The 22081-nt window shown below is 40.9% G+C and overlaps 1 protein-coding gene across 2 annotated transcripts in view; it reads left to right on the top strand.

The window, feature by feature from the left end:
• TBC1D22A (TBC1 domain family member 22A) overlaps nt 1-22081 on the top strand; it is an 811105-nt gene that overhangs the window by 788375 nt on the left and 649 nt on the right. The gene's annotated exons all lie outside the window — the stretch shown is intronic.

The raw sequence follows: 22081 nt of genomic DNA, 5'->3' as shown, positions 1-22081 counted from the left end.
ACGTAAGACAGCTGGCATCTACCTTAGGGGGAGCGTGCTCAGCTTCTGTGCCTGCTCTACACACCCCAATCGTCTCCATGATGTATATATCCATCATATAATGTTAAAGGGTATGTTAATGACTTGTGGAAATTAGACGTGCTATATTAACGAGAGCCTGTTAATATCAGAAGTTGCAGATGGGAATAAAATATTCTCTAAACTTTTGAATGCACATGTCCAAATGTTTCAGTACTTTTTGCACAACTTACTGTATCTAACAAGGAGCTTAATGACAAAATTCACGACAGGTGTTTGATGCATGAATCACCCAATATATTTTGGGGTTCAATTACTATTGATATTTAAATTTTCCTCCTCATTATGCTATTCTCATTTTAACATCATGAGACCAAGATGACACTTAACAATTGATCATTGCGAGCTTTCAAGTAGGATGTTCTCAGAGAGAAGTGTCCACTGAGCTTAGATCTTCACAGAGTGTCATCAGGTTGGAACAGGGATATGGTCATCCTTTGGTCACATCCAACACTGATGACCATTTTATTGTGAACACTGCCCTTCGGAACCAGATGATGGATGACACACAACTCCAGGCACTTTTAGGGAGGTGAGAGGCACCCTAACCACACCACCAGGCACAGGCGCACTTGCCTTGCTGTATGAGGAACTAGTGGGCCTCAGTTCTGTACACCAAGGAAAGACTTTTCATGCTGAGCAGAAATGATGACCACCAACAATGTTGGCGACGTCAAGGATAGCGCTTAGCATCAGCCACTGTTGTCACTAAATGAGCCTTTGGTGATGGTGTTACGGTGTGGGCAGGTGTGTCTAGTTAATACAGAACTGCCCTACACTTTGTGAATGGTACAGTGACAAGCCCCTATTACTTAAATAATATAATTAATCCACTCATTGTGCCCCTGCATGGTCAAAACAGGCCTTCTTCATCTTCATCTTCTTCATGGACAACAATGCTCCAGCTCATCAAGGTCGCATCATTCAGAGACTGAGGTTCCTCAAATGGAGTGGCCTTCTCTTTTCTGAAACCCATAGAAAACCAATGGGATTGGCTGAGTCACTGTGTAAAGGCTTGCCATGCTGTACCCCAGAACCTCAATGACCTGAGGGCCGCCCTTCAAGAAGATGGGATGCAATGCCTCCGCAGACAATAACTTTACTTCTGAACAGCATGAGATGTCGTTGTCAAGCTGTAATTGATACTCAAGGCCCCATGACAAGTTATTGAAACATTTACATTTTTGGGAGATATGCCACGCAGTGTTGTTTGCTCTTCTTTAGGGATGGGCGATCCCAATCTGTAAAGATCGGGGATCGTACCGATCAGATAGTGATCGTGTACATAATCCCGACCACAAGCTTTCCTGGGAAGCTCATGTTACAGATCGGGTCCAGATCGGGTCATAGGCTGTAAAAAAAAAAAAAAAAAATAAAGCACATTATTAAAAAATATTGTCATTATACTTACAGGTCCCACGAGGCATCCTGCAGACTCCCGGCAGCTCCTGCTTCTGAGTCCAATCATTGCTGTGCCGCCGGTAACCAGCAATGACTTGCAAGACCTTCGAAGACGTCATAGCATGTGACCGTCTGGTGTAAATGTTGATTTGCTTACAGACTGCTCACATGACTATGACGTAATCGAAGATCCTGGTAACTGAACCTTCATTGTCACTGTGCGAGCATCACGGTACACAATCTCCCCACAGGAGCGGTCAGCTGCATATATTTCCATGCAGCTGAAGTGCTCCTGTCCTGAGATCAGTCCTAGCGGGGTGATGCGAGACGCAAGTGCAATCATCCCCTCACTGTGAGCCTCCATGTCGCTTTGTACAGAGCAATGTAGCAGAGCTGACTTGGCTCTCTGTGCTTCTAATTGTGTATAGACTGTGTCTGTACAGAGTGATGAAGCCGACATTGCTGTGCCTGTGGATTACGTCGGACTAAAGATTGTTTTTATAATAAAGATGGAATCTCTAAGTATTTTTTGTTTTATTTCTAGTAAAAAAAATTTCTCTGTGTTGTGTTTTTTTTTTGTTTTTTTTTTACGGTTCCCTTGAAATTCATGGTGGCCATGTCTACTTAGGCGTGACACCATGAATTTCGGGCTTAGTACCATCTGAGAATACATAGCTGGTATTAACCCTTTTATTACCCAGAGAGCCACCGCATTAGGGACGATGGAAGAGCCGGGTAAAGCACCTGGAAATGGCACTAAGAAACAATCTGCCATTACCAGGGGTGGCTGCGGAGAATCCCAGCCCCCAGCTGCATGGCTTTACCTGACTGGTGATCAAAATACAGCAAGAGCCCACGCATTTTTTTTATTTTTTTTATTTTTAATAATTTTAAAAAATAATGGGCTTCCCTGTATTTTGATCGCCAGGTAGGTAAAGCGAGGCAGATGGGCATGGCAGCCCGTAGCCGTCCACTTTATCTGTGCTGATAATCAAAAATACTGTAGAGCGCTACATCATTTTTTAAAAATCATTTATTTCTTTTTATGCAAATATATATTGTGTACAATATATATACATACGTGGGGTCCCGCTGCATTTTCTATTGCTATGGTTAATCCAAGCAGCTACTGGCTGCTAACTCCCAGTGCTTGCTGTTACCTTCACTGGCAATGGAAGATCCAGGGAAGCCTTTTTTCTAAGTTTTTTGTCCAAAAACGAAAAAAAAAAATGACGTCTGCTTTGCCATATTTTTGTATGCTAGCCAGGTGTAGCAGGCAGGTACAGGCTGCCTCCAACCCCTAGCTGCCTATTTGTACCTGGCTGGGAACCAAAAACATAGGGGAACCATTTTTTTAATTATTTCATGAATTTCATGAAATAATTTTTTTAAAAAAATGACGTGGGCTTCGCCCAATTTTTGTGTCCAGCCAGGTACAACTAAGCAGCTTGGGATTGGAATCTTCAGCGCAGGATGGCCCAAGCTTTCTAGGCCCTCCCCGCTGTGAATTTCAGTTTGCAGCTGCCCCAGAAAATGGCACTTTAATAGAAGCGCCATCTTCTGGTGCTGTATCCAACTCTACCAGTGGCACTGGTGCCGGGTGGCATGCTGGGTAATAAGGGGTTAATACCAGCTTTTTTTACCAGCTGCTATTAAGCCCCAGATTCTTAATGTCAGGCCAAGTTTGACCCGGCCATTAGGAATCTCCAATAAAGGGTTAAAAAAAAGACCCCAGACAGAGAAAAAATACTTCATTAGAAATAAATACACAGACACTCAGGGATTCAATGTTTATTACTCCCTCTCACCCCTCCATGATCCTGGTCTTCTGTCTTCAACCAATCTGGCTCTGCTATATCAGACAGCACAGGGGAGGAAGAAAGCTGCTGCTCCCTGTGCTGAGTAATCACTCAATGAGTGAGCAGACGCTGCGGGTTAGTAAGCTATGAAGTCACCGCTGCCACCATTGCCTTAGTAACCTGACGTGGAGTTACTATAGCAACGGTGATCTCAGATCACCTGATTCCTGGCGCCGCTATTCACCGGCTGTGGCAGCCAATCCCTGCCTTTGGGCTAACTCTGTAATGAGCACCAACATGTAGGGATGGGGAGCTGAGGATGTGCCCGAGTATCTCGCCGGTACATGGCGCTTGCCGAGTATACGGAGTACTGATACTTGGGCGAGCACCGCATACCGGCGAGATGCACTGACAGGACCTAGCATGATGTCATAGCCATGTGACCCAGTCTGTAGCCAATGAGATAATACAGCATTCACACGTGACTGGTCACATGCTATGACGTCACGGAAGTCTTTTTGTTACCGGGCGGCACAGCGAAGATCGTACGTGGAAGGCGAAGTGGCGGGAGACAGAGTCTGCAGGACGCATCGTGGAACCTTTAAGTATAATCACAATGTTTATTATTAACTATATTCTTTATTTTACAGCCCCCCACCCCATTCCATAACTGTAAAGTCAAAAATCGGTGATCGGGACGCAAGATCGTGTTATCCGATCACGATCTTTACAAAATGATCGGGCGGGTCTTCCCGATCCCGACCATTGGGGGGGATCGCCCATCCCTACTCTTGTTTCAATAAATTGCTTGAGATGAGGAAATCGCCATTGCATGTTTTTACTTAAATGCCCTACTGTCAAGATAAAATATCACTGTAGTGTGAACTTTTTGCGTTTCCATAAATTTCACCCGAATGTCAAATATCCGTAACCTTTTGTGATTTGTATGTGTGTGTGTGTGTATATATATATATATATATATATATATATATATATATATGAGTGCCTTGCGAAAGTATTTGTCCCCCTTGAATTTTTCAACCTTTTCCCACATTTCAGGCTTCAGCCATAAAGATAACATTTTAATGTTATGGTGAAGAATCAACAACAAGTGGGACACAATTGTGAAGTTGAATGAAATTTATTGCTTATTTTAAACTTTTTTAAAAAATAAATAACTGAAAAGTGGGTTGTGCAATATTATTCGGCCCCTTTATTTTCAGTGCAGCAAACTCACTCCAGAAGTTCATTGAGGATCTCTGAATGATCCAATATTGTCCTAAATGACTGATGATGATAAATGTAAGCCACTTATGTGTAATCAAGTCTCCGTATAAATGCACCTGTTCTGTGATAGTCTCAGTGTTCTGTTTAAAGCGCAGGTAGCATCATGAAGACCAAGGAACACAACAGGCAGGTCCGTGATACTGTTGTGGAGAAGTTTAAAGCCGAATTTGGTTACAAAAAGATTTCCAAAACTTTTAGCAACCCAAAGAGCACTATGCAAGTGATCATATTGAAATGGAAGGAGTATCATACCACTGCAAATCTACCAAGACCCGGCCGTCCATCCAAACTTTCATCTCAAACAAGGAGAAGACTGATCAGAGATGCAGCCAAGAGGCCCATGATCACTCTGGATGAACTGCAGAGATCTACAGCTGAGGTGGGAGAGACTGTCCATAGGACAACAATCAGTCGTATACTGCACAAATCTGGATTTTATGAAAGTGTGGAAAAGAGAAAGCCATTTCTCAAAGATATCCATAAACAGTGTAATTTAAAGTTTGCCACAAGCCACCTGGGAGACACACCAAACATGTGGAAGAAGGTTCTCTGGTAAGATGAAACCAAAATCGAACAATTTGGGCACAATGCCAAACAATATGTTTCGCATAAAAGCAGCACAGCTCATTACCCTGAACATACCATCCCCACTGTCAAACATGGTGGTGGCAGCATCATGGTTTGGGTCTGCTTTTCTTCAGCAGGGACAGGGAAGATGGTTAAAAGTGATGGGAAGATGGATGGAGCCAAATACAGGACCATTCTTGAAGAAATCCTGTTGGAGTCTGCAAAAGATCTGAGACTGGGACGGAGATTTGTATTCCAACAAGACATTTATCCCAAATATAAAGCAAAATCAACAATGGAATGGTTCACAAATAAATGTATCCATGTGTTAGAATAGCCAAGTCAAAGTCCAGACCTGAATCCAATCGAGAATCTGTGGAAAGAGCTGAAAACTGCTGTTCACAAACGCTCTCCATCCAACCTCACTCAGCTCGAGCTATTTGCAAAGGAAGAATGGGCAAGAATTTCAGTCTCTCGATGTGCAAAATTACCCCAAGCGACTTGCAGCTGTAATCGCAGCATAAGGTGGCGCTACAAAGTATTAACTTAAAGGGGCCAAATAATATCTGCCCCACTTTTCAGTTATTTATTTTTTTAAATAGTGTAAAAGTGATCAAGAAATCAAGAAAATGGCAGAGAAGAGTTTGGTGGGCTTATCAAGGCTTGCACAAGATCAACCATCCTACAGAGCATTCAAATATCAAGTCGCCATGGCTGGAGAGCGAGCTGAAGGCCATTAAAAAGATTGACAGCAGCATTTAAGGGATTAACAGGAGCATTCAGAGCTTATCTCCTATCATTCTTGTTACAGTCAAAGACCGGGTATGGTGCAAGGTCAACTCCTGAGCCTGCTCCATACAACCGCATCCATCTTGTTCCACATGTATACGTCAGATGACAGAAAGTGGTTAAAATATGTGTTTACAACACATCTGTTAATCTTCTCTTGCTGTTACCATGTTTAGTATTTCTCTTATATCTTTGTAATTCAGCATGCTATACACACTAACATTGCCATTGGCTAGTGATACTCTACCTTTATCCATCTGCGTAAATTGCTCCGTCCACCACATTCATCTCAGTATGTTAGGAGGCCTATGGTTTTCACAGATAGTTATAGGAGTCTCTGACTTAATATCAGGTAGCATACTTGAAATCTATAACATGTAGGACATGTTGATGCAGCTATACGTTTATTGAAGGTATTGTGTTTCTGTTTTTGATAGTGATCATCTTGGCAGAGGACATTTCCGGATATAAGATGCAATGGTCAAACAATTTGTATTAAATACTAATCCTTTTTGTCATGTGTAATATTTATGTAACATCCAACTATTTAGTGTTTGTGGTAATCTGTTCACATCTATACATTTTTGCTTTCTTCATCGCATTATTAGGCGTAAAGCCAGTCATTGTAAATCATTACCTAATCAGCTATAATATCGCAGGCCATTATATACTGCATAGTCTGTATATTCTGAGATACACATCTTCCACCAGCGTTATTCTAGCATCATTATCAGTCACTGCTGGAGGTTTTCAGCACCCGCATCACTTGTTTCACAGCCAAAGCTGCTTCCAAACTCCAGCTGTTAATAAAGACATAAAGCTGACATAAGTGGCAATGTGGTTAAAAATTGATAGAAAACAAAATTACGGACAATGTATTATAGTTTTTATTTTCCCTGGAAAAGTATATTTTTCTTGCTTCATTTAAAGATTTGCAATACTTATCTATTAGGTATTGTATGTTTAATTGTTCTTGAACTTAGCACTGACCACCAGTTGTACTTTAAGCAACAGGTTGCACTTACCAATTACGGGATTAACAAATATTAAATAGCAAGAAACATGTTGCTTAAAGGCTATGGAAACCTTTGACACAGAAAATTATTTTTACATGTTAGTTGTTCTCGTTAGTTAAAAAATACATACAAAGAAAAATATAGGTTTCAGTATGCAGAATTTTTATTCATTTTTGGATACTGTTTCTACCTGTGGGAGTGTGTGGATGGGAGGTTTTTGTATATCCAGGGTGCTACTATTGATTTATGCAAACTTTGCTAAAAGTACAGTTCCTTGTTAGATTACAAATTTGGAAAAATGGCAAAAATTTGTTTTCAACTATAATTTAAAAGGAACCGGAGGCAAACCACTCCAAAGTGATCTGGGTAGACATGCTCTAAACTTGGAGTAGTCACTGACCAGTACTAACCTTCCCCAAGGGCCCACCTAAGACTGGATTCAAACATTCATGAAAAGAGACCATGTTCAGAGTGCCCAGTGATCTGGATACTGTCCTTATTTCTTATACACAGTATTTATTTCAAAGATGTATTAAACCAGCTTAAGAATGTGGGAGAACTTGATTGCCTTTAATTAGATCTATCACCAGTTTTGACTATATAAACTGTATACATTGTTAAATCATTATTCGATCTGATAAGACTAGAGTATTTTTATAATCCATGTCAGTATGGCTGCATAATCTTAATTTTAAAATTAGCATTTTATCAGTGGTGCAGTTATAAAGTCAACTAGTTCATAAGTACAAACATTCAGTCTGACCACTAAACCTGACTGATAGCTGCAGCTTGTACTGTGATCAGTGATCTCAGCCACAAAAAGGACACTGATAAACTGTCACATTCTAGATGGCGGAGGTACAACAAGAAGGGAAGTCAATACGGAGTAGAGATAAGGGGACCCAAACATTGGAGTTCAGTGTTCATATCGAACACAGACTTTACAAAAATATCAGAGTTTAAGTTCAGAGTTCGGGTACTTTACATATGCAAACCACTAAGTAAGCACAGTCCTCAGGTGCACTCAGTGCTTGGCCAAGTGCAAGTCGCTAGCAGTGTTTGAAAGAACAAACCTCAAAAGTTTGATCACCACTCAAAGAGAGCCTGTGTGATCAAAACACTAATGTAGTTCACAGTGAACAGAACAAATCCTATAAAGAACTACAACATTTAATATTAAGATCTCTTTATTGAAGAATATGTATAAAATACAAGATAAAAACATGCACAGAAAAATGACGACATGGGAGGAGCAACTTCACATGGGGTGCAATCTCTCAATAACTGGTATCAAAGACCAGGGTTCAATATCAGATGCAGTCAATATTTTCAATCTCTATCACATTAACATCCAGAATTGGACTCTTAATATCATCTGATGACCTCTGTCTAGTCAATACACACCACATATGAATTTTATACTTAAGTTGATCCAAAACATATACACTCTGAAAAGCAGATGGATGGCAGACCGGAACGGGACAGCATGTCCATTATAATGATAACAGATGTCACATTGCATGGACTGTAGAAAAGCATGAACATCCAAAGATGTAATAGGGCGTGTCAGGAGTCAATAACACATAAAGGTAAGTAATGCCATGACCAACAAAGTAGAACATGGAACAATAATTATAAATAAGAGTCCTGACACACCGCACCACACTATATAGAGGTCACATGCAAGTATACAATATCCCCAATGTAGTCACATGCTGCATGTTACCACAGGACACCCTGACGCGTTTCGCCGAAGCTTTATCCAAGGGCGCTTGTATCAAGTGTGAAGTTAAATGGGATTTTATACCCTTAGTTGTTTAAACCATCCCATAATCAATCACATACAATTAAATGGTTAGGCCAATACAAACACAGAATGTGCTGCATCTTCAACCGCATTGGTGATTTTAAAAAATGCCAAGTTCATTGATATAATTAAATCAAGTACTTAATGAAATAATATACCGTTGGCGTCTGGATCAACTTAAGTATAAAATTCATATGTGGTGTGTATTGACTAGACAGAGGTCATCGGATGATATTAAGAGTCCAATTTTGGATGTTAATGCTGTGATAGAGACTGAAAATATTGAATGCATCTGATATTGAACCCTGGTCTTTGATACCAGTTATTGAGAGATTGCACCCCATGTGAAGTTGCTCCTCCCATGTCGTCATTTTTCTTTGCATGTTTTTATCTTGTATTTTATACATATTCTTCAATAAGGATATCTCAATATTAAATGTTGCAGTGTTTGAAAGGCTCGAACTGGAGGTAATATCAGCATTATTGGAATGTATTGCGCACCCCCCCCCCTCAAAATATGAAAAAACCCTGTCCACACTCCACCCAGAAGTGCTCTGCTTATGGCTGGCTGCATGTGAGCAAAGAGCAGTGACTGCCAATGAAGTTCAGGTTCCTAAGGCCCCTTTCAGAGGTCTGTGTTTATACAGGTGCAAGCCACACATAACATCCATGTGTCATACGTGTGACGTCCGTGTTTGCATACGTGTGACATCCGTGTGATTGGTAACGGTAAAAAACTGCATGATACTGAAATGAATGGGTTTTTTTTAATGTGTAAAAGATGGGCAAAGCCTGATACAGTCTAGATAGGAAAAATAGATAAAATAGATAAGATAGATAGATTAGATAGACAGAGTTGATAAGATAGATAGATAATATAACTGATTAGACAGTTAGAATAGATAAAATATATAAATAGAACAGATAAGATAGAGATATATAAATAAAGAAAATAAGAAAGAACAAATAAAATAGACATAACAGAACCCATATAGATATAGAGGTAGCTAGCTTGGCCATTTTTATTTTTTAATTAAAAAAAAGATGTGGGATCCCCTTTATTTTACTAAAACCAGCCATGGTATAGCAGACAACTGGAGGGGCCGATATTATTAGGGTGGGAAGGGCCATGGTTATTTGGCCCTTTCCAGCCTAACAATAGCAGCCCACAGCCGGCCCAGAAATGGTGCATCCATTAGATGCGCCAATTCTGGTGCTGGACCTGGCTCCTACCATTGCCCTGGAGCGGTAGCAGGGGTAATATTTGTGGGGTTGATGCCAGCTCTAGCTGGCATCAATTCCTGGTATTATTAATGGGTAGCGTCTAGCAGACAGCGTCATTACTAATCCAGTAGTTGAAAGGAGAATAAAAAAGTTAATTTGACCAAAACCCCCGACTCCAGCCCTCGTTCACCAATTTATTTGATTTTTTACAAAAAAGATCCACCGTAATCCATGGTGAGGTCCCACAACATTCCCCAAAAGCAACCTGAAAAGACATAAAAAGAGAAAATTATTCAATAAATAAAGACACCCTCTTTTCCAATTTATTTCCTTATCAAAGCTCTAATCCTGGTCCATCATAATCCAATTAGGGGGGTCCCAAGTTGATCTTATACTGCTGTCACATGCAATGGAGAACCGAACGTTCCCCATTGATTGTGAGAGCAGCCCCTGCAGGCAGGCACATACGCACACTGCTGTGTATGCTTCCCAGCAGTGACCTGGACCTTATAAGGTCAGCTCAGGTGACCACACAAGCGCCCTCAGCAGTGTGTGTGTGGCCTGGTCAGGAGGTCATCACTACCGTGTGTGCTTCCATGCAGGGACCTGGACCTCATAAGGTCAGCCCAGGTCACCGCAGGGGAGCCCTCAGCAGTGTGTGTGCGGGCCCGGCAGTAATATGACGGGTTCATCAGAGTTCTCAATGAACTCTGATGACATCCTGACGACACCCCTGTGACACCCACGCTACAGTGAATGTCGTGACAGTAACATCACAGGTTCATCGGAGTTCACAATGAACTCTGATGAACCCGTGAAGTGACAGTCACTACACCCTCGGTAGTGCGGGTGTCACGAGGGTGTCATTAGGATCTCATCTGAGTTCCTTGAATACTCCGATGACATCCTGAATTCGGTACAAACACACTGCTGGATACTCACCTGTCCCCAGCGATGCGGTCCCCAGCACTGAAGTCTCCGAAGCTGCTGTTGCTTCCAGGTCCGCAGTGCATATTCAATGAGCATAATGTGCGGGGGTCGGATGAGTATAATGTACGGGGGTTGGAAGCAAGTGACAGTAGTGCCAAAGACAGCAATGCTTTAGACAGGTGAGTATAGAAATTCATTTTATTTCAGAGAAATGTGTTATCTCTGGTACACGTCACACTGATGTCACATGGACCACATCAGTGTGTGGTACATGTGACACCCATGTTGCTGGAGAAAACACGGATATGTCCGCATGTGTGTGTGCGGGGAAACGCGGGGCCACACGGTCCGTGTGAAAACAGGCACGTGTAAGAAACACCATAGACTGACATGGGTATGTGTGGCATCCGTGTTAAAAATGAATGTCACACGTATCTGAAACACGGACGTCTGAAACCGACCTAACCGAACTTTATCTAAAGTCTGGCTAAAACCACAGAACCCAAAACTTCCATGGGTCCGCTGAACTCTACTTTAAAATTTATTTAAACTATAGATTATACAGCTATCCTTATGTGATTTTTCAAAGTAAAAACATTAGCCAGGTGGATTAGTGGTTAGCACTTGTAGTGTTGGAACATTGGTGTCTCGGGTTCAAATTCCACCAAGGACAGCATCTACAAGAAGTTTGTATGTTCTCCACATATTTGCACGTGTTTTCTCTGAGTAATCTGGTTATTTAATAAGGAAAACGAATCTGTCACTCAAAAATTGACAAGAGATATGGTTTTAATTGAAATTACAATCTTGATATATGTGACGTTTTGGTCAGCAAGACCTTCTTCAGACGGATTGCAGATAGGAAACTATATGAAACAGCACTATATAGGGGTAGATTGTCCAAGTGCATAGCACTCACTCTCATTTATTCTCACTCTTCAAACACATGTTGATATGGAATTTAAATTGTGATCTCCAATAGAGACAGAGATGATCTAACCAAAATATAATAAATAAGCCTCATTTTTTCAGATCTGAGATCTCTTTAGCATTGTATGCAGTTTGTATTGCGAAATCTAGTGACAGATCCACTCTTGATGTTGCTTGGTATTTATTTCTCATATATACAGTATTCTCCAAAAGTTTTAAACAGGTATGGAAACAAATGCTGCTAACTTAGAATGCCTTCAAAAATAGAAATGTTAAGTGATTATGTTCAGCAATTAACAATATGCTACGTTTGGGGCTGCATTTCAGCAAATGAACTTGGGGATTTGGTCAAGAGTAATAGTGCTCAATGTTGTGAAATACAGGCAGATACGGTAGTTATCCATCAGGGAGGCATTTGATTAGATTCCAAATTTATTCTACAGCAGAACAATAACCCTAAACATACAGCCAATGTCATTAAACACTAAATCAGCATAAAGAGAACATATATCCAAGAAGTGATGCTAGGGCCTCCACAGAGAGCTGATCTCAACACCGAGTCTGTGTGGGATTTACATGAAGAGACAGAATAACTTGCATAAGCTTACGCTTAGAGAAGGTCTGTGATTAGTTTTCCAAGATGTCTGAAACAACCTTACTGCCAAGTTTGTTCAAAAACAGTTTGTTTTTTTTTGTTTTTTTTTGTAACATTTTATGCTTTGATGCTGTTTTGCAGGCTTAAGGAGCCGTCACACGGACTTACCTGCCTAGCAACGTCCCTGTTGCCGGCAAACCGCCTCCTTTCTAAGGGGGCGGTTCGTGCGGCGTCACTAAGCGGCCGCCCAATAGAAGCGGAGGGGAGGAGATGAGCGGCCGTAACTTCCTGCCCACCTCCTTCCTTCCTCATTGCCGGCTGCCGCAGGTAAGCTGTAGTTTGTGGTTCCCGCGGTGTCACACGTAGTGATGTGTGCTGCCTCGGGAACGACGAACAACCTGCGACCTCAACAATCAACGATTTTTTTAAAATGAACGACGTGTCAACGATGGACGATTTGGTGAGTATTTTCCATCGTTAACGGTCGTTTGTTGGTATCACACGCAACGACATCGCTAACGATGCCAGATGTGTGTCACGGAATCCGTGACCCCGGCGATATATCGTTAGATACATCGCTGCATGTGACGGGGCCTTTAGAATGGTCACACTAAACATGGATTTAGGTTATCGGAATAGATTTTTTTTCTGTTCAGTCACTTTGTAGTTTGTTAATTGATAAAAATAAACCATTAACATTTTTAAGCCCTTCACCACCCGGTGATTTTCCGTTTTTCGTTTTTTCCTACTTTTCTTCCAAGGTCTGTACCTTTTTTATTTTTCCTACAATATAGGTATATGAGGGCTTGTATTTTTGTAGGATGAGTTGTAATTTTGAATGACACCATTTTTTTTGCTGCTACATATTGAACTGGAAAACAGGAAAAAAAAAATTCCAAGCATGGTGAAATAGCAAAAAATTGCACCTCCCCAACAGTTTTTTTTTACATGTTCACTATATGAAAAAACTGACCTTAAAATATGATTACGTGCAAGTTCGTAGATACCAAACATGTTGTTACATGGGAAGATGGTTAGAGCAAAACTAATAACAGCTCTAACGTCTCCCGAGGTCCTCTGGACAGATGGCAAAGCCACAGATGGACAAGCGGCTGGACAACACAACTTCAGAGGAACGCGAAAACAAAAAATACTATCAGTGGTGTTGGCAGCACACCCACCGAGTATTGGAACTCCCCTCTTAATAGCACAGGGAGTCCAGAAGGAAACTGTTTTTGTTGCTATTTCCTGAGACCCATATCATTCTCATTTTTTTGACATCTGGGGAGGTGTGAGCACTTATTTTTTGCTTTCTGGGGTGAAGTTTTTAATTATATCATTTTGATTAGATGAAACGTTGCATAAAGAAAAACTATCATTATTGTAATTTAGATTTTTTTTCTCATTACGCCCTTTACCAATCAGATTAATTTGTTTTATATTTTGATAGAGCGGGCATTTTTTAAAGCGGCGATACCAAATATGTAAGCTCTTTTTTTTTATTATTGTTTTATTTTCAGTGGGATAAAGGGGGGGGATTTTAACTTTTTTGTCTTTTTTATTTATTCATATTTTTAAAAACTTTTTTTTTTTACGCTTTTTATTGTTTTACTTTCCCCCTTGAAGCTGATATAGTCCAAGTGCTTCTGCTGTACAGAGCAATGCTTCAGCTCCGCTCTGTACAGCAGAAATACTGATCTCCATTGTTTGTAAAGTGCTGTGGAATTAACAGCGCTATATAAATGAATAAATATTATTATTATTAATATTATTATATCTCCTGTGAATGCCGGCGCTCAGCCGATGTTCACAGGAACTTTGTCATGACAAAGGTCACCAGCTGCCAGGCTGTCATTGCAACCCATCGGCATCCCATGATCATGTCAGGGGGCTGCCGATGGGGGCGAGGAATGGCATGCTTCCTGCTGCGGAGCATGAAATCCTGCTATCAAAGATCCACAGTGGGATTTAACTGGTTAACTGGCAAGGTGAATCTCGACCGCCTCGTCACTGTTAGAGAAACATGTTTGCTGATCAGATCAGCCGACATATGCAGGGAAACATGCACGACTTTGGCTTTTTTTCACTTTTGCTTTCTTCATGTGTTGCATACTTTTTCCATGTGTCATTCCTCATTATCACACATAATTTAATATATGGACATTTATGGTTTGATTTCTTTCCATTTGTGGATTGGATGGGTTGTTACCGACATCTGTTGTGAAATTCATGTCAATAACATCTTTAGAAGTATATTTACTTTGAAAATTTGGTGACATGTTCAATACTTATTTACATATATATCTGTATATTTGTATCCCAGTTATTACTACATTTGGTATTTAATTGCTGGCACATTTTGACCATACATGACCTCGCATAGAATTGTGTATCGGCTGCACACTATAATGTACTCGCTGGCACAGTATGAGTTGATGTAGTTATTAATTAACTGTTAGTGCTAAAGTGTCATTTGACTAAATTAAGAAACTTGTGTCAACAAGAGGCATGCAATTATTGTGTTCTGTAAGAAAGCAGTAGAACGGGGTATGACAGATGTACTATATAGTTGTCAGGGTGCAAATTTCAATTCTAAAAATATAAACTCAGATAAAGAATAACAATAAATCTGAAGATGTATGTTGTTTTATTGCTATTTGGTTTGTTATTTATATAACACATCTTAACATCTATTCAATAACAAATACAGTATAGTAAATATGTTAAAGTCCGTCAGTTTCAATGCAGCATACATGCAGCCTTTTTACTATAATCTGAACTGTTTTTCTTTAGCAGTTCATTAAAATTGTAGTAAAATTAGCATATTGGAAAATCTCTCAAAGAAATGGTCAGCTCTATTTCTGTACTTAACTGCCACCATACCTTGATATATAAACTGAAAATGTTTCTAAACATGGACCTGAACACTAAATCCTATTTTTAGACAAATTGCAGAAATTACTTATAACAAAAGTGAGTATACCCCATACATGAAAAACCTGTTTTGGTGTGACAAACAGTGGAGGTGACTCGCATGTTTTGTTGCTTTGTAATACTAAGGTCACAGATGTACCTGCAAGCACCGTGTGATACACATTCTACAAATCTTGAATGGTGGCCCGAAAAAAGGTGAAAAAGCCCCTACTTCAACAGTGTCATAAGAAACGTTGGATCGAGTTAAAAAATAGCATACAAAAAGTGCACAGTAGTAAATTACAAATGGCTGATTTGGAGCAATGAGACAAATGTCAATAGACTAGGCTCTGATGGGTGCAAACGGGTCTGGATGAAACAAGAGTGAAAGGGATTAACCCCTTCACCCCCGGCTACTAAAACACCCTAATGACCGGGCCATTTTTTGCAATTCTGACCAGTGTCACTTTGACAGGTTATAACTCTGGAACGCTTCAACGGATCCTGGCGATTCTGACATGTTTTTTTCGTGACATATTGTACTTCATGTCAGTTGTAAATTTAGGCCGATACTTTTTGCGTTTATTTGTGAAAATTTAGGAAATTGTGCGAAAATTTTGAAAATTTCGCAATTTTCAAACTTTGAAAATTTATGCCCATAAATCTGAGAGATATGTCACACAAAATAGTTACGAAATAACATTTCCCACTTGTCTACTTTACATCAGCGCAATTTTCGAAATAATTTTTTTTTTCGTTAGGAAGTTAGAAGGGGTCAAAGTTCATCAGCAATTTCTAATTTTTCCAACGAAATTTACAAAATAATTTTTTTAGGGACCACATCACATTTGAAGTGACCTTGAGAGGCCGAGGTGACAGAAAATACCCAAAAGTGACCCCATTCTAAAAACTGCACCCCTCACACTGCTCAAAACCACATCCAAGAAGTTTATTAACCCTTTAGGTGCTTCACAGGAACCAAATCAATGTGGAAGGAAAAAATGAAAATTTTACTTTTTAACACAAAAATGTTACTTTAGCTATAACATTTTCATTTTCACAATGGAGAAAAGAGAAAGTGCACCCTACAATTTATTGTGCATTTTCTCCTGAGTACGCTGATACCCCATATGGGGTAAAAATCAATTGTTTGGGTGCACGGCAGAGGTCGAAAGGGAAGGAGCGCCATTTGAATTTTTGAACGCAAAATTAGCTGCACTCATTAGCGGACACCATGTCGGGTTTGAAGACCCCCTGAGGTGCCTAAACAATGGAGCTCCCCCACAAGTGACCCCATTTTGGAAACTAGAGCCCTCAAATAATTTTTCTAGATGTTTGGTGAGCACTTTGAACACCTGGGGGCTTCACGGACGTTTATAAAGTTGAGCTGTGAAAAGAATTATTTTTTTTTTTACCACAAAACTGTTGCTTCAACTAAGTAGCTTTTTTTCCCACAAGGGTATCAGGAAAAAATACACCATGAAATTTACAGTGCATTTTTTCCTGAGTACGACGATACCTCATATGTGGTGGAAAGTAATTGTTTGGGCGCATGGCCGGGCTCAGAAGAGAAGGAGCACCATTTGACAGCAAAATTTGTTTGAATCATTAGCGGATACCATGTCACGTTTGGAGACCCCCTGAGGTGCCTAAACAATGGAGCTCCCCCACAAGTGACCCCATTTTGGAAACTAGACCCCTCAAGGAGTTTATCTAGATGTTTAGTGAGCCCCAAGGGGCTCCACAGAAGTTGATAATGTTGAGCCATGAATACAATTTTCTTTTGTTTTACCACAGAACTGTTACTTGAACCAGGTAACTTTTTTTCACAAGGGTATCAGGAAAAAATGCACCGTAAAACGTATTGTGCAATTTCTCCTGAGTACGCAGATACCTCACATGTGGTGGAAAGTAATTGTTGGGCGCATGGCGTGGCTCAGAAGAGAAGGGCACCATTTGGCAGCAAAATTGGTTGGAATCATTAGCGGACGCCATGTCACGTTTTTAGACCCCCCCCCCCTATGGTGCCTAAACAGTGGAGCTCCCCCACAAATTACCCCATTTTGGAACTAGACCCCTCAAGGAATTTATCTAGATGTTTAGTGAGCCCCTTGTACCCCCAGGGGCTCCACTGAAAGTTGATAACGTTGAACCGGGAAAATTATTTATTTTTTTTAATTTTTTTTTAAATTTTTGCAGCAACAAGGTAGCTTTTTTTTTTTCTTTTTACAACGGTATCAGGAAAAAATGCACCATAAAACGTATTGTGCAATTTTTCCCGAGTACGCAGATACCTCATATGTGGTGGAAATCAATTGTTTGGGCGCATGGCGGGGCTCAGAAGACAAGTAACGCCATTTGACTTTTCAAACGCACAGACGCAGTGCACTGATCGGCCGCTGCAGGAGGCACGGTCGGATGAGATACAAAAAGCGCTGGGGATACGGAAAAAAAAAAAGTCACGCCAAAAATTGAGCAGGGATGCTGATCCGCGCTCAGCGGGACGCACGGACAGATGCGATACTTTTTTTTCCGTATCCCCAACGCTTTTTGTATCGCATCAGTCCGTGCGTCCCGCCAAGCGCTGATCAGGGATGCACATAACGAATCGGCATCCCTGCTCAATTTTTGGCGTGACTTTTTTTTCCGTATCCCCGATGCTTTTTGTCATGCCAAAAATTGAGCAGGGATGCCAATCTGTTATGTGCATCCCTGATCAGCACTCGGCGGGACACACGGACTGATGCGATACAAAAAGCGTCGGGGATACGGGAAAAAAAAAGTCCCGCCGAAAACTGACCACGGATGCAGATACGTTATCTGCATCCCTGATCAGTGCTCGGCGGGACGAAAATGGACAGGGGATAGAGGGAAAAAAAAGAGAAAAAAAAAAGTTATACTCACAGTACCCAGAAAATTAGCAGGAGGAACAGCTTTACAGGAGCAGCAGGCAGGAAGTTGGACAGCTCAGCAGAAGACCCAGCGATGGAGGCAGATGTGATCGGGCCAGTGAAGACCTCGGAGGACCCCTCCAGTGAAGACAGGTAAGAGGACGTCGAGGGGACAGTAGAGGGGGAGGGGGAGAGCAGAGGGGGAGAGCAGAGGAGGAGGGAGATACCGGAGGAGCTGCAGAATAGAGATCACGGGGGAGGCCGGCAGATTGGGATGTTGGGGGGCAGATTGGGATGTCGGGGGGCAGATTGGGATGTCGGGGGGGAAGATCGGGATGTCGGGGGGGCAGATCGGGATGTCAGGGGGGCAGATCGGGATGTCGGGGGGCAGATCGCAGGGGGGCACGGGCAGGGGCCATTACGGGAGCGCGCAGGAGCAATCACAGGAGCGCGCAGGGGCTGCAAGGTGAGCACAATACTCACCGCTCCTGCTCCTGCTCCACGTGACAGCAGCAGCAGCGGTGGCGTGGTACCACTAGTACCAGCCAGTGCTGCATGCTGCAGACATGTTGGGAGAGGGTCCCCAGACCAGCACAGGCCTGGGGAGGGCGGCCACCAGCAAATCAAACCGCCCCACTGCACACTGATTGGAGCGATTGCGCGTCATAGCACGATCGCTCCAATCAGTGCTGCAGGGGCTAAGGGCGGCATGTTTGAGATCCACCTATGATCTGCTGTACCTGCTACGGCATCTCATAGCCGGATCTCACAGTATCGCACTATTTCCGGCATTATTTTTACCGAAATCAGTGCGAAAGATGTGGTTGGCGGTTCAGATTTGAACAGCCAATCACATCGATCGTCGATGGGGGGTGGCGATGCCACCCCCCGGGGTGAAGCAAAGGTCCCTTGCTGTAAGAAACAGCAGGGGACATTGTTTGAAAGCCGTTGCTATGGCCACGGCAATCAAATGAACTTTAGGCAGTAAAATTACGTCCTTGGTCGTTAAGTCACGTTAAAATAGGACGTAATTTTACTGCCCGCGGTCGTGAAGGGGTTAATGGATCGAGATATTCAAGGAACTGTTAAGTTTGGTGGTGAAGCCTGATGATATGGGCTTGTTTCACAGCCAAAGGTGTTGGATACTTGACCAGGGTTGCTGGTGGTCTCAATGCAATCTATATATGAGTATACTACAAGATGAGTTACTTTGTACACTTTAATACTATGGGTATGAAAAGGACGATATGGTGTTCCACCAGGACAATAAGCCGAAACATATGTCGAGATTGGCAATTAAATGGTAAATGAAGTAGAGGTGCTAGATTTGCACCCACAGTCCCCAGACCTCAACCCAATCTAACATTTATGGGTAGAGTTGAAGAAAAAGCGAGTCGACCATTATACAACAACATGGTGAAAGTGTAGAAGAGACCTTGGATCAGATTTCGGTCAAGACCTATTTGAATCTGATCAAGAGTATGTCCAGGATTCAGGCATTGTTGAAAGCCTAAGATGGATCTACAAAATACTAACAACATAATAAAAATTAATATTTTGGAGCAAAACAATAACAATGCAGCGACATGACAAGAATCTCCATTACTAATTATATTCTAAATATTTGAAAGTCAAATTTATGTATAAAATAGCCAAAATAATTGTATATAATATTAAGGTAGCCTCACATTTGAAGCTGTAGTGGATGGTGAGATTTGGAGCCTGAAAGTCAAATGTTCAAAACATTGTTATCCTTCTGCTCATTAGTGTAATAAAATATTTACAAAAATGTGAGGGATGTACTCACTTTTGTGATATAGTGTATATATGTGTCTGATATCCATATCAGAAATGACCAGCTCTCGAACCCTATCCCCCCTGGTTTGATGAACCATCATTCTGGTGGAGGCTGCAAGGGAAACAACTTCAGTCTTTCTCAGTCAATTTTTGGACTTTTACTATGTTTGCACTTTTGTATTAGTAAATTCTACCATAATAAGTATACATATGACACTGGCCACAGTCTGAATACTGTGACATCCGATTACAAAAGGCTCATTATACTTTTTTTTGTAGTATGTCTCTTTGGAGAAAAGTGCAGTTTTCTGCACTTTGCATTACCGTTAAATGGTTCATGGACACATAAATGCTAAACAGGTATATTAGGACTGCTTTCATGTAACGCAGGGCATTGGTCTTTCAAAATCAAATGTCTTGGTATTTTAAGACCAAAGCAGTGAGTATGAGATACAGTATAATAGACGTCATCATTTGGATCATTGATCCGATCACCTAGAAGTCTCTTTAGCACTTTTGTTTCTGAAATCCCAAGTAAGCGATGCCTGCACCCAGCTAACATATCAATCTGATTGTTGCTTTAGAAAGGTTACGAGGTCCTGCCAAAGAGATTTCTTTGTCTTTTGTCCTGCCTATAATTGAGGTGACCATAAAACCAGACCGAAATGTAGTTAGCGGATTTTATTTTCAGGCTCCTGCCTTACTATCTTCAAAGGTCAAACAAATAGAATTTTCATCTCTTTAACATTTTATAAGACAGAGGTCTGGACAGTTTCATTCACCCTTTATCTACTGAACTTGGATCCCTAAATTAGATTTTGAAATTGAGTGTGTAGCTTAGTCAGTAAGTTACCATAATGTCGGAGCACTGCATTCAACCCCAGAACTATAGAGGTCATAGCAATATAAAGTGAAATGGATTGAAAACGAAACTCTGAAAAAAAAGAGAAAAGTTATTTCTTATCTGGTTTTAGCAAAGTGAGCATAGATTTTAGAAATCATTCAGTTGTAGGCTGAAATTATAGTGGAAATGGGAACTGTAAAGCATACAATATAGAAACAGATGACTTCCATTCATATCTCCACTGGTGTAGGGAAATGACACATTTCACTGGGAAAAATGTATTGTATTTTATAATACAATTCTTGTCAATTTAAATTAAACGGAATGTGAAGTCCCAGCATTGGATCACCTGAATACTTTAAGTGACTATGTAGTATTATTGAACGCACTGGGGGATTTTAGTTTCCCAGTACTTTTTCAGCAAATCGTTCAGCGGACACAGGTTGTAGTAGAACAAATGCCATACTCTATTGGTCTAGTAACTGAGGATTGGTGTAACGTTCATGGCTTGAAGATGATGTAGGACACACTCCATCTGGTGGGCTATGAAATGCATGTTGAATACTGCAGTGTTCTGCTCTATGAACGTAATGTACACTTTGTACATAGCATAAAAACAAAAACATTACCACCATAGGGCACCACAGTTGTTTGTTTAAACTTTGCTACTTGTGAATGTCAACCTGTTTCTGCCTCCCTGGGATCTTGCTATCTTTCTACTTTTAATAATCATAAACCTAGATATGCATATAGAGAAAAGACTGCAAAAATAGGTTTCAACAAACTAATATTTGTTGTAAGGTTGCTGCGCCTATGATGTATTCGCTGCGGATTTTTCAGGGGTAAATTTTGAAGGTCAACACAGGGACAGTCGCAGGTGAGAATAAACATTCTCATCTACACTTTGAAAATATTTTTCTGCAGAAATTGCCATGCTTCACCCTTGAATAAAGTCTGCGGCTATTTCACAACAAATCCACTGGCATGGAACTCATACAATTTTTTTTGTAAATGTTATCACAATATCTGCTGGAGACAAGTCCATCACATGTGTACACGTTCCTCTTACCATGTTACTTTTATACTACACGCTGTTAACCTGGTTGAATCATAGAAACCAGGTAAATGCTGTAAGTGATATCTTTTAAGGTTAGATGCATTTCATTTTCTAATTGTTACATATTAACACTGAATCTTATAGAATATCTTTTGC

Source organism: Anomaloglossus baeobatrachus, chromosome 4 (assembly GCF_048569485.1).
Source record: "Anomaloglossus baeobatrachus isolate aAnoBae1 chromosome 4, aAnoBae1.hap1, whole genome shotgun sequence".
Classification (NCBI taxonomy): Eukaryota; Metazoa; Chordata; class Amphibia; order Anura; family Aromobatidae; genus Anomaloglossus; species Anomaloglossus baeobatrachus.
Note: the sequence above shows the minus strand (reverse complement) of the source record. Positions and strands in the feature narration are given on the sequence as shown.